Source organism: Amblyomma mixtum, chromosome 3 (genome assembly GCF_055824585.1).
Source record: "Amblyomma mixtum isolate Tamu chromosome 3, ASM5582458v1, whole genome shotgun sequence".
Classification (NCBI taxonomy): domain Eukaryota; kingdom Metazoa; phylum Arthropoda; class Arachnida; order Ixodida; family Ixodidae; genus Amblyomma; species Amblyomma mixtum.
The window spans coordinates 98,138,740-98,150,082 of record NC_143014.1 but is presented as its reverse complement, the minus strand read 5'-3'; the positions used below and the strand labels follow the sequence as shown (position 1 = coordinate 98,150,082).

The following is an 11,343-nucleotide window of genomic DNA, read 5'->3' as shown; positions in this document are numbered from 1 at the left end:
GCAGCTTGTTGATCAGCTACAAGCTACACTCTATAAAAGTACTTACACCTCTAAGAACATGGATCATAATACGATACCTTGTGGCCGATGTTTACGTTAATACTTTGTGCCCAGGAATTTTTTTTTTTTCCAAATACGAAAGTCTTCGTCTTTGTTACGTTACTGGGCCTCATCATCATGAGCTTTTCTTTATAGTCATTAGTCAAGCCAAGCTCGGTCAGGCCATGCCATGGAGGAAGGAAAGAACATGCGGTTACAGTGAACTAGAATATTCTAGTTCACTGTAATGCGGTTGTGGGAAACTCAGAACCGCAGAATTTCTCAAAACCTTAGACTTGAAAGTCTTTGGTGTCAAGTGCTCTATGCATCTGTGAACAGCTCGCAGTCGAGTGAACATCTTTGTTTGAGCAGCCAAGTCTGAGGAGAACCTGCGAGCACATCTTGTGAGGTTGATACTCGGCGACGCATGTGCCGAATTTTCATTCTCATGCTTCATTGTGCTTATACAAGTTCGCATGGCAGTCGCACTTTAGACATTTGAGCTTTGGTGAATACACGGTACTGCCAAGTTAGGATGCGCCTTGGTAGTCATGCTTCATCGGAGTACCAACGCGCATCCTAACTTGGCAGTACCGTGTATTCACCTCACTAAAAGTCTAAAACACCGATTGCCATGCGCACTCGTCTAAGCGTAGTGAAGCATGACGTCCAGAGAAGAGGGTAAATTCGGCTCATGATGCTGTGGTAGTGTGCAGCAGCGGTTTGGTCACCCAGTCCGGCCAGCACCCACTTCCTTATTGCTTATTACCGCCTGTTGTTTTGATACATGCTCTCCGTTGTTTCTTCTGGGACTGGCACAGATCGTACAAAACCACTACAACACTCGGCAACGACGGCCTGGAAGAAGGGAATCGCACTCGAATACTGCATTTGATAAGCTTCAACAACTGTACTGAGAGCATATTGATTAGTAAGTGCGTCGTGGCTTGTTGCGCAAGCAAGCATGGTGGCGTTATAGTGGACCTCTTGTTTTGTTTTCACTGAACCTCGCGCCCGCGTTATGTCGTACTGGCTGCTGCAACGCTGAAAGCGCACAGTAAAATGATTACCTCTGTTAAACCGCTCGCTTATTCGCGCTGAAATTTGACGCAGAGATGGCATACTGCCGTCTTGTTTTTTGGGTACCAAGTCTACATGATGTACTTTGCTTGCTTGATTCGATCAGGATTTGAAATCTGCATAGTCTGCAGTATTGGCGATTCAAGACAAGCAGCTTTTGCATGCATATGACTATTACAGTGTGGCATAGCCCTTTATAGCTGGCGGGCACAAAACTTGTGTCCTAGCCGCGGAGAAAAAATTTAAAAAAGGAAACGAGAAAAAATTAAAAAATAAAACGAAGCACACACAACCAGAAGTCGCAACATAGGTGCATCGTGACTACACGTCTGTGTCGGTGCAGTCCGCGGAATAGGACATCGCCGCGCCATCTGCCACCATCGTTGTAGCTGGGCCTTCGTGATGGACACTGCTTTCATGGTTTTTGTTTTCTTGTTTGCACAACACTGTCCCTCGTAACTGATACCAGTGGCGCCATGTGGGGCCTTATCCAAGGATCGTGCATTTCCTATGTCATTACAAAACGCCTGCCCTGAGTCGAAAGGGATTAGGACCTCTCATTCGCTTACTTACTTAAACAGTTAAAGTTTTACTTTCGAAGCTGTGATATGAGTGTGGGTGGAGATGAACGGCTCATTTGAAGATTCTTTCTCAACTGCTCTAACAATATTGAGTACAGAAAAAAGTTCTTTGCACAAGTTGCCCCCAAAGTTCAGCATGTTTGGTTTGTGCCTGCCGGAACAGAATAACCGTTCCTCTGATAGGCACCAGTATCAGTTATGCGAAAGCTGCTTGTCTTGGGTTGCCGGGTTGCTGCAGACAACACGGTTTTCTAATTATTCTGATCGAATTGGGCAAGTGCATCATGCAAACTTCATAATGAAAACCAGACGGTCATATGCGATCTCTGCGTCAAAATTCAGCATGAATATGTGAGCAATTTAAGTGAGAGAAGCATTTTGTAATGCGTTTTTAGCATTGCAACAGTCAGTAGTTCGCGTTGTGAAGTTGTGCTGGATGTGGGCGAGCGTGGGAGATCAGGATGCAGAAACAACGACAACTTGAAACCAATGTGTTGTTTGAAAAGTGTAAATTACTCAAATTACTGATCGGAGTCTAGCGCGCCGTTCTAAACGTCTAGTATCGCGGAGTTACATTAATTATCTGCGCACTTAATTATGTATGCTCATATTTAACTGCCGTCTTTGCCAAAAGTAACCAGGAAACGAAGTTTGCTTCTGAGCTGTATAGTGGTGCCTGTACGGCTACCCTGAAGACTAAAAGGTCTGGAAAGGTGAGGACAAGTGTTCTCCTTGCCTTACACAGATGTGGAACCTAAGGGGTGCCATATGTGCTCCTCTACATGGCTAAAGAACAAACCCACATCGCCTGGTTACTTTTGGTAAAAACGGTACATGGGTGAGATAATTCAAAGCATTGGAGAGACCATAGTTGACTCTTTTTGCTTCATAATGTACTGCTTCATATCACAAAGTTGGTGCTTGCTGTTCCCCAGAACTGTGGCAAAGCACATCAGAGGACATAGTGCTCAAGCAGGTAGAGGTGTATTCATAACTTTCACGGGGTATGGGAGCACTACTGGTAATCCTGTATGGCTTCCCTGCGAACTGATGATAAAGGCTGGCCCCACAATATGCTTTGTGGAGACAGTGTCATCATGTACAGTGCGAAAGGTATGCATTCAGTTATCAGAACGCTGAAGTAGAGGATGTGTCACCGCTATTAAGAGGCAGCGCTTCAGATCCATGCACCACAATCGAGTGAAGCAAAGCCTCCAATACAATTCTAGAGCACTATAATGCAGCCTTCCACGCAGCAGCAGCCATTGTCACTTCTGTGCTGCCACTACTCGGTGTTTTAAGCTGCCCAGTCCTGCGCCCATTTGCCCATCTTGCTTTTCGTGCTTCACTCAACTCTTTCAGTGCCTTTTCTTTTTTTTAACGACCTGCACCACCTTCTTTCTACATTTATAGCCATCTTCTCCTTTTGCATTTGCACACTGCACGTTTTGCCTGAAGGTTGCTGAAAAGCTTGCTTTCTAGTGGCTTTCTACCCTGGTGGCGAGGTCACTTTAGCTACCTTGAAAAGCTCGGGGGAAAAAATTATATGTACACTGTATTTGTACCTTGGTACCGAATATAATGTGAGTTGTATTCTGAAGCATTATTTTCGTCTCTTGCAGAATTTTGCAGAATCTTTGTGCCCGATTCATGGAATTTCAAATTTTTCACCACAGAAAGTTAAGGGCCCTAGTTACATGGCAATGCATCTTTTACACTGCTGACAGTAGCCGCCAGGACTGATAACAGATGATGAGGCTGACACTAGTGCTGTAAAGCATGCACAAAATCTCCATTTCTTGTTTTCTCCACATTTTATTAATACTTTTCATTTGTGATGTCCGTGGGTTACCTACAGAGCAGAATTGTTTCATCAAGATGTGCGTAACCACGTCTATGCCCTTCTCATGTATGCTTGCACAGTGTGTAGAGAGGAGAAAATTTTATTTTTTAGGGCATAGGCATGTGGTCATGTAGTGAGAAAGCCTTTAAAGGGGCCCCAAATTTTAATAGTCATCTCATAACTGAAGCTTTCTATGTTGATTTTATCCAGAAGAAGCAGTAGACTTTTGTATACACCATTTTTCATTTTTGCAGACAGTGTAATAAAGTGGCATTGAAAGGTCTGTACATGTTTAGTATTACTCTGTGTCATGCTTGTGAAAACCTGAATTGTCTTAAGCTATGGTGTGCACCATGAGTGCATCATCACTAAAACAAATATTAATGCACATTTGGTTCTGGCACTGTGAATTCTGGCCATCCAGAAAGAAAAAAAAAATTCAGAGGGCACTTAGACTGCTTAAATGCTGTGAAGGCGAAAGCATTAATGTATCATCTTGAGCGTTCGACTTCGACACAGGTTGAACCCTGAGAAATGAAACGAAGACGCACCTCCGAACGCTGACTCTACAAACGCTGAATTCACAAAGGTCCGAGAGAAATGCTTGGTTCGAATACATGTCGCGAGTTAGCCTCCAACCTGACTAAGAGATGTATGCTATATGCAATGAGAAATCGTATAACACCACCTGCAACGGTGTACGACAAACAGTTGCATCACAGCTTTGATACGGAAATTGGTTTTTGAGAAAAGGAAATGGCTCAGTAACTGTCTCGCATCTCAGTGAACACCTCAACCGTGCCTTAAGGGAGGAGGTAAAGAGTCTGGGAAGGCATACAATTGAAGGTGCATATGTCATTGGCTCGAATCGCTCTTGCAAGCCAGCCTCCAATTTGGCTAGCACGTTTAAACTATGTGCAACGGGAAATCATATAACACCACCCGGAATGCTGCATGACAAACAGTTGCTCACAATTTTGGTATGAATGTAGCCAGGAAAACTGGCGCTACATTGAGGTCAGCCAAGGCGGGTCTATATAGACAAAGGACATGCATATGATTGTCTGAAATGGCGGTTCTCGGCTTGCTGTGTGCGTCTTAGCGTCTTACAGTTGCTTGATGTCACCCTATTTTTCTTGCCATTGCTGAGATTTCCTGTACCATCTGTGAGTTCACGCACTAACACACGCTGTCAGCTTTTCTCGTAATGGGACTATTAATGCTTTCGCATTAAAAAATAGTCAAGTGATTACCTGCAATTATTCCATGCAGTGTTTGTTATATGAAGTCAACATATTGGTTTTTGGGGCCTTACAGCCATCTGAGGAGTCAGTGTCACTTGCATTTCTGTCATAATCCACCCCTCTATGCTAGAGTTCATTTGAATAATATTGTGGTCAATAATGCAAATTTGAAATTAAGAGACTTGAGCACTCAATATTAATATGCCAATGCACATAATATGCCAGTGCACATAATTGATGAGAAGAACTGTTGCCTAGAATGGTACCTCTGTCACATGGACAAATTTAATGTCACTTTCAGCATCTTAAACTTTCCTTTACTGTCATTCGTGCAGTGTCACTTGCACAACTCAAGGGGCACTCTCCTCAAAGTGAGTTTGGTGAACTCTCTTCACTCATATCCACGCATAGTACCTTCAGCAATTAAAATTAATACACCTGGAAACCAGGGTGCTGGTGTGGTTTTATACAGGATGATTCTTTTTAATTTTTCAGCTTTATAAAAAATAGCGCTGATGGACACATGGACGCTGCCATCACTGAGTGTGTGTTGGGCTCGATGGACATAAGATAACAAGATAGCAGTCACAGTTGTGTGGCTAATTAATTAGTCACATTTTGTCAGTTCAGAATGACAGATTGTTGGGTGCGTGAAGCACAAGAACAGTTGGTTCAGTTGGTGCATGATGCAAGAGAACAGTTGCAAACCTAAGAGCACAAGAAAAGCACAACGCATGTTTCATGTTCTTTCTTGTGCTGGTCTTAGTCACGCTGCCGTTCTCATGCAATGGTCAATTCAATTCACTTTTTACTTCACTTTGTGCTGCATGTTGCCATCACAGTCTTGGATTGTATTGATTTGAGACTAATCAGATTTACAGAACTTGCCAAAGTGCAATGAGCTTAAGATATTCATCCATCAATTCCCTGCTCTTTCTGAGCCTGCACCCAGTTCTCTCGCAAGCTGAGCACCTAGTTTTGGAATCGGGTGTGAAAAAGCAGGAATTGATTTATGAATAATTTTAGACCTATTGCACTTTGGCAAGTTATGTAAACTGAGTAGTCTCAAACCAATACAGTCTTTAACATTGAAACTAAAACGTGCAACATAAAGTGAATAATTAAAGATACAAATTTCAGCTAATTAGTCACATAACCGTGACATTTATGTTATGTCCACCAAGCCTAACACACACTTGAGCATCCACGTGGCCATCAGCGTCAGTGTTTTGTACACTGTAAAGATTTAAAAGAATCATCCAATATAACGATGTTATCATTTCAGTTGCTAAAAAGTGGAGTAAGCCCCTAACAACATATTCTGCTATTTTGCTTAAGAGAGTGCTGGATGTGCTTTGTGTTTGTCTCAGCTTACAGTTCTCAATTGTGTTAGCAAGGTTGTAGTAAGTTTTTTTCATTCCACAAAAAAATTTGGAATATAATGAAAAGTAACTTTGGTTGAAAATCTGTATGTTGTTTAAGGGACTGCGAACTGAACAAAACGTGTTTTGTGTTTATGGTGGAAATGCAAAGAATGTGCCTCATATTTCATTTTTACAGAATCAAGAGCTGTGAAAGCAATTTGACAACGATTTATATTTTTAAGCCTTTCTACGACATGCTGCATGCATCTCTCATAGGAAACAAATGATAAAATTGCACTCAGAATAACAGTAGGAATGGAATGACATCACTTTCAAGCCGTTTCAACAAGTGGTTTTTTAGTAAAAAGATGTGCAGCTTTGTACACTAACTTCATAAAATAACCTCAAATATGGTATGTGCTTGTACCTCAGTCTTACTGACGTATAAGAAAACTTGCATTGGAATTGAAAATTGATTCAGGAAGTATAATGAGCCACTTGACTGATGGAAAAGCCTGAAATGCTCAAAAATTTTTCAAACTTCAATTTTCCTGCCAAAATGTCCCACATTTAACTGTACACCCATGCTTTTAAAAATGCAAAAAACACCAAGGAGGCCGATTAGGGAAAGATAAAAACACGCTGAATGGTTTGTTTCATAGTGTGGTAATAATTAGTGTAAAGACGCACCACTGTCTTTTTGCTGGCATTTGAAGCACTGGGACAACTATGCCCTGCTGTTGTATAATAGTTGGCATTGAAAATTGCATGAAACAAGTTGAAGCAACATTCTGTGAGAGCATCCGACTACATGATCATGTCTCAGTAAAATATGGCCTCTATGTTTTAAAGTGCGTGGTGTTATTATCTTTCAAAAGCGTTTGTCATAACTTATTATGAGGAGCCGCAGTGGGTCGGTGGTTATGGCGCTTGTCTACTGACCCAGAAGACGCGGGTTTGATCCTCGCTGCGGCGGTCGAATTTTGATGGAGCCGAAATTCCAGAGGCCTGTGTACTGTGTCATGTCAGTGCACGTTAAGAACCCTAGATGGTTGAAATTTCCAGAGCCCTTTACTATGGCATCCCAACAGCCTGAGTCACTTTGGGATGTTAAATTCCGACAAACCAAACCGTATCTTATTATGGTATACACATGCTTTTTAATCCATTTTTTGGTGAAAAGTAATGCCTTCTAATGCATCGCCGATGAATTCCTTTGAGTTATTTTTACTAGGGGGCACCTCAGTGTTCTGCATTTTCTTGATTGAAGAGGTAGCTGTAGTCTGCTAAAACTGACATTGATGAGATGTACAGCCTTTATCAAAAGTTTAGAGCCCACGGGGGTTTGCTTCTGAGCCATGTAGTGGTGCTCTTGTAGCATCCTTGGACGTCCTAACTTTAGAACGGGTAAGGACCAGGTACCTTGACGAAATTGGAACGCTGCAGATACAGTCGAGCCACGCATTGTGGCCAAGGCTGTACATCACGGTGCCATAATATCTTTGCATGCGAAAGCTCAAATGGATGCTGCACTACACTAAAACTGTCCAAATACTATCTAGTGTTTGGGGCCACATTAGTTCTTTCTTGCTCTCTTTTGCTGGTGTGCAGTTGTTATCACACTCTCTATCATGGTTTCCAGCAGTAAGGTACGTAAAAGTGACCGCATCCAGTGATAAAAAAATTCTGATTAAAAATCTTCGACAGCATTTCTAATGAGACAATTGTGAAATCAGGCACTGTGGACTCTAAACTTTCTATTGCTGTAAAAAAACTTGGGTTCTTAAAATTCAGTTTTTGGTCTCGGCAAATTTTGAGCATATTTTAGGTTTACTGGTTGTCATCAGAATCAGTTCCAAATTACAGATTTGTTCTTTGAGTAGCACCGTGCTGCCAAAGTAACCCTTCATGAAGTAAAATGAACTTACTGAAGATGACACTAAATCTGCTCTTGTGATAAGTGTGACGCCCAGTGTCGCAAATGTATAACAAACTGTCTATGCCTAGTGCTCATTACAACATGCAGCTTGCACAAAGCTGACAAAAAGGGGCGCAAATATGTGACTTCCAGCCAGTGTTCAACTCCTCGTCTTTCATTGTCTGACAGCTTTTGTGGGCAAATAGAAAGACTTGTGGAATAAAAAGTTGTCTACTGTCCCCAGGTCTTTGGGTTGGTTCGAGATCTTCGAGTTGGTCTTTCACACAACTCATACTATAGCTGCACAGAATTGAGTGGTCATTGTTTAGTGCTCTTGTCATACCGATGTGTCAAATTTAGTGGAGCTAACCAATTTTTTGCATTGGCTTTTGAAAGCATAATGTAAAGGCATTTTTTTTTATTTCTTTACAATTGGGGCATTAAAAGGTAAAGGCGCTGGAAGGGTCTGAAGATGTGTGTCAAAAATACCTGTGTCATTGGCAGTGCCCAATTAGCCACTGCTGTTGCTCGATCGCACTCAATGCTGAGCTTGAGATAGTGTAGTTGATTCTAGTCATGGTGACCACATTTCAATGGAGCCATGGTGCGAAAATGCCCGTGTACTGAGCTTTCAGTGCACAGTAAAGAGGCCCAGTCTGATCTAAATTAATCTGAAGTCCTCCATTGTGGTGTGCCTGGTAGCCTGCAGTGTTGTTTTGGCATATAACAGTCCATAAAATTAGTCAATACTGTGCAGCTTTGGTCCAGGCAGTCAAATCATTTATTTATTTATAGATACTGTGATCTAGTACAGATCATAGCAGCGTGGGAAAAAAGATACAAGCATATAAACACTCAAATTCATAACATTTGCAAACACTTTTCAAACAACAGTAAAGAATTATGATTAACAGTCTTGCTATCAAGTTTGTTCCAATCGGTAATTGTCCTCAGAAAAAAAAAGAATATTTAAAGCAGTTATTTTGCGCGTTCAAAGGGGTTATTGTTAGTTCATGCCTTTGTCTTGTGTTATAACCTGAGGAGTGAGAAAAATAATTATAAGTATTAACTTTTTAATGACCTTTTATAAACTGGAAGGAAAACTTTAATCGGCAAACACGATTGCGCTCAACAACTGGGGGTAACCCACTTCGCCTCACGAGCTCACTTACAGATGCACGGCCACATATCTAACTACATTAGGCTGTATTCGCTCTAATTTCTGAATGTTTGTTAACGTGAAAGGGTCCCAAATGATTACGGCATATTCTAGTAACGGACGGTTGAGGGAATTGTACGCCAATAGATGAACACTAGGTGGGAATGACTTTAGTGAGCGCCTCAAGAAAAAGAGTTTCTGCATTGAATTTGCTACGACAGCTTCTATGTGTTTTGACCACGAAAGGTTGCTAGTAATCCATAGGCCCATATATTTATACCCTGTCACATCTAATAATGATATGTTGCTAGTACTGTACACAAAATGAAGAGGCATTTTCTTGTGTGTAATTTTCATAAAGGCGGTTTTTTTCAAAATTAATGCACATCTGCCACAGAGGGCCATGTGCAGGGTGTGCAGTGTGTGCCTTTTTTTTTTTTCTGTCGGTATTTAACGGTATCAACTAGGTGCAAAAAAAATATTTCTTACTACCTACGAGTTGGCACCTTTCCAGGCATAATCTGTTAATTAGAGACCAAGCCCCAAAGCAAAGACCCAGACGACTACAAGCATGACATAGAGCAGCTAGAGAAGAGTAAAGCCTAGGAACACGATTCTCAAAGTACGCTGCAAGTTGTACACACATTCAAGAACTGCATGCAGTGTATAGTGGGGTATACAACTCAAGAACGAAGCATCAGATACCCCTCAAAGGAGACCCTCCAGCCAATGGTGGGGATCAGTTTTCAAAACGCCGCAGTTAATCCGATTAAGCTGTGGTTATTCCCCATTCACTGCCACCCTCTGCAATTTCACACTAACAAGTCCAAAAGGATCGCTCAAAGGGGAGAATCAGTCGACGCCATTGGCTAGAGGGCTCCTTTGAGGGGCATTTGCCATTTCATTCTTGAGTTATATCTGAGTATATAGTAAATTTAATGTTTCATTCTTCTTGTATCAAGACCTAATAGCTTCATAAGCTGTATATGTACAGTGTAATGCGATTTTAAGGTTATTGCTGTTGTTTCTGCCTAACAGGACGAAGATGGTTGGTTGGTTTATGGGGTTTAACGTCCCAAAGCGACTAAGACTATGAGAGACGCCGTAGTGGAGGACGAAGAAACTTTTCCTGGTGTGATGGTCGCCTGTCCAATAAAAAATGATGGTGCAGGATATCAGATCCAACTGCGGCCACCTAAGCTCATGTATTTCGTTCATCCTTCTTACAAAAATAAACTACATTAGAGAAGTATAATTTCAGAGGCGAAGAGGGTCTTTAAAAAAAGTTTATTAATGATGTCACATTCACGAAACATATTTCTGCATGCCTATTCCAACTATGTAATTTAATTTTATGCGAAACAAGTCCTTGTGCACTTATGTAATACGTTAGGCAACTTTATGCCGAGAGCTTTCAAGAAATTCTGCTGCAGGGAACTTACTAAAATGCATGCGATTAATTTCTCTTGACATTGGGGAATGTAATAAGGTTAAATTATCATCCTGCTCTCATAGAAGCTGAGTTATAGGCTCCGTGCGCTGCAGTTTGGGGAGAGCGCGTGGAGCCACCTGGTTAACAGAGGGGGCAAAAGGTGGGGGCAAAAGGTGGATGCAACTCTCGTTCAGTTCGCAGACAGCAATAGTCAGCGGTAGCGATAGCATGAAAGGACAGGGGGAGCTTTGTACATTATTTACAAAATGCTGTTGGGCAATCAGTTAATCATCGCTTTCAGGAAATAGCTGAAATAAAAGTCCTCTAACTCTGGTATATACTCGGCAAGAAATGCTTCGTCCTTCTTGATTGTTAGAGCTATGCTTCTCTAAGTACAATACACATGAAGTAAAGCACTGTCGATTCTCAGGACATACAGCATTATCATTATCTGCGTATAGTATGAATGGGTTTTACGCAACTGTAAGTGCCCATTCACATAATGGATGTCACATAGCTGATTTCTTTGTCTGGGTCAATAAGACACTTTTTCCTTAGACTGTAAGGGCACTTAATTTCAATGAGTTGAAATGTGCCACCCGATGTCACGCTGCCGTCGGGACTGCAACACAGTCATGGTTGCTCAGAATCGATGATCAGCCGAACCTGAAAGCAATAGAAAC

The 11,343-nt window shown here is 41.7% G+C and overlaps 1 long non-coding RNA gene across 1 annotated transcript; it reads left to right on the top strand.

The window, feature by feature from the left end:
• Nucleotides 1–222: 222 nt before the first annotated feature.
• On the top strand, nt 223–10,432 carry LOC149351098 (uncharacterized). The gene is made up of 2 exons (XR_016290516.1): nt 223–970; nt 10,267–10,432. It is a non-coding gene; the product is annotated as an uncharacterized LOC149351098 (long non-coding RNA).
• Nucleotides 10,433–11,343: the final 911 nt, after the last annotated feature.